We start from the raw sequence: 2,663 nt of genomic DNA on the forward strand, positions 1-2,663 counted from the left end.
GCGGATTTCTGTGCCGTAAATACTTCTATTGCCGCTAATTTCAGAGGGTCAACCTAACATCCCTGAAAACAGAGCTGGACCGCGACGGGCAGGATTCCTTCTTGCAACACCTTCCGTGAGGAGCAGCGAGCTTCTCTGGCCGCGGACCCTTACATCTGGGGCCACCGTGGGAAGGGAGGGGGCAGGGCTCCTAGACGGGCCTGAGGATGCTTGCACTGGGAGAAGCTTCTGGCCGGGTCACAAAACCACACGCTCCATCCTGGCCGTGGTGTCCTCAGTGGGTTTGGCAGGGGGGGTGATCTTCCACAGATGGACCCAGCATCTTGCCACCTGATGTCAGGCCGTCTGCGGACAGGGGGAGTCTTTCTTTCTTCTGTGTCAGGCAGAGTGGGTAGAGACGGGGCGCGCGGCGGCTGGGAAGAGGCGGGGGTGACCTCCCCGTGATGCGGGGGACGGAAGGAGGCGGCACTGATTGTCCTCCTTCAGGAGCCAGCAGCAGGCCGTCCGGGGGCCCCGGGGAGGAGCGGACGGCGGGGAATAAGCCTCACAGCACAGCACCGGCTCCACCAACGTCACGATGCACCACAGCTGTCGGCACTTGAGCACAGACGTCACAAACATTCCTTCAAACATTCAGCCACTGCGCTCCGTGAACTCGTCCACCGCCTGACAGTGACCCCCCCTCCCCCCTCCCCATCTCATCACAGTCTGGGGAACTCGGTGCCACACGTGAGGACCCTCGGGCAGCCCTAAGGGGTGGCAGGAGGGGAGGAGCAGGAGGGGAGGAACAGAGGCCCCCCCCCCCCCCGGCCAGCAGATTCCCCCACTCGGGCTGCTTCCCGGCTGAGAGCTGGGCTGTGAACGTGAATCAGAGTGTCCAGCCAAACCGCAGCCGCATGCCCGTCCCTCAGAATCCAGACGATAAATGCTTGTGGGTTTTAGTCGGTAAATGGTGGGTTATTTGTAACACAGCACGGGCAGCCCATACGATCCCAAACGCTCATCTGAGCCCCTGACACATGAGGAAGCCGTCTGTCTGGACGCCTCGCTGGGCCCATGAGTGCCCGGGGCTAGTCGTGAGGCAGGCGGGCCACCTGCTAAAATGAAAACTCCTCCGGTCCATGAAGGTGCGCTCAGGAGCAGGACAATCCAGATGCTTCCGCAGGTTCCGACAGGCCTTAGCAGAGTGCCCCGTGCAGGAGGCCCCCGCCCTCCCTCCGGCCCCTGGGGAACTTCTCCCGGGTCTTCACACACGAAACTGAAGGCCTTTCCACTTTAGAAAGTCGCAAGATGCACCCTCATGACAAGCAGGACAGGGCGAGCGACGGCACACAACTGGGTCTGAGCAACCAGCCGAGTGAAGCCACCGGCTGGGCCCGCGGCAGCCGGACGCGGCCAGAGAAACGCAGCCCCCCCGCCGCTGCCCTGCTCCGTGTCGTGTCATCCAGCTCTGCCTCTGCAGGGAGTCCCCAGTCAGCTCTCTGTGACATCGGCGAGTAATGGCGCTTCTTTTGCCTGCGGTTTTCTACGGTTCCCGCGGAGAAAGGGGAGGGCGGGGCTGCCGGCTTTGTGCCACGTTGCGTCAGGGCCTCACCACGCCGGGCACCAGGTGGCCACTGACAGGTAGCCAGGAATGTGATGGCAAACCACTGCGTTTGGTGGCTTACCCACCCGATTTCCCATCCCCCACACTCACTCAGGGCCAGTCCGCCAGCTGCCAGGACAGTTGGACGGATGCAGTTCTGTCCTCCGTGAGCGGGAGCAATGCTTGTGCCCCGCGTCCCGGGAGCTGCTTCGCGGGGGTGGGAGGGCGGTTAGAGGGGTTGGGGGGCCCCCGGGCCGGGTGCGAGGGCCGGTCACCTGCCCCGCAGAAAGGACAGCTGCGGTGAGGAGAGGCCGTGAGGACCAACAGGTGGCGCTGGTGTGCAGAACACAAACGTGGAGTCCCATGAGCGGGCTACTCTCTAGGTCTCTGCTGCCGCTGTGTGTCCCTGGGCCAAGTGTCCTAACCTCTCAGAGCCTAACTTTTCTCCCTGGTGGAACAGAGACAGGCGCTCAGAGGGGACAATGATGTGAGCTATGGATGGAAATTCCTAAAGTCGTGCTTGGCCGGCAGCCAATAAAGTGGAGCTAATATTGTTCGGAATGTCTAGAATTGGGTTGTTTGTTTTTTTTTTTTTTTATCTTTAACCAAAACAGTATGAAAAAGGCCTGACAATTCGCATTTGAACTGCATTCTGAAAAATATTTGGGGAACGGGTTTCCAGACACTGGCAAGAACAGGAAACAGCTCGGTGCCCACGCACAGGCCACGTGAACTTTGGGGCTCCAGTCAATGCGCAACGTGACGGCCGCCTGAGGGTCCCCAGGGGCTCCGGTCCTGTGAAACGCGCGCTCGGTCAACGTGTGCGAGCCTCTCATCGTGCTGGTCTCTCTGCTTCCCGCCAGGCGAGCAGGACCGGGTTACGTCCAGCCCGCAGGCCTTGGGGAGCGTCTCCCGCGGCAGGTGCGACCTGAGCACAGCCGCGGGCACCGAGCGGCGGGACTAGGACCGCCGTCCCGGGAGCGGAGGGCAGGGCTCTCCCGGCCAGCCCCGCCCCCTCAGAGCCTACCGCAGCTGAAGGACCCTGCAGGCGATCCCCGCCCCCACCAGTCGATCCCGC

The sequence above is a fragment of the Herpailurus yagouaroundi genome, unplaced genomic scaffold (genome assembly GCF_014898765.1).
Source record: "Herpailurus yagouaroundi ecotype Mexico unplaced genomic scaffold, PumYag 483, whole genome shotgun sequence".
In the NCBI taxonomy this organism is placed as follows: domain Eukaryota; kingdom Metazoa; phylum Chordata; class Mammalia; order Carnivora; family Felidae; genus Herpailurus; species Herpailurus yagouaroundi.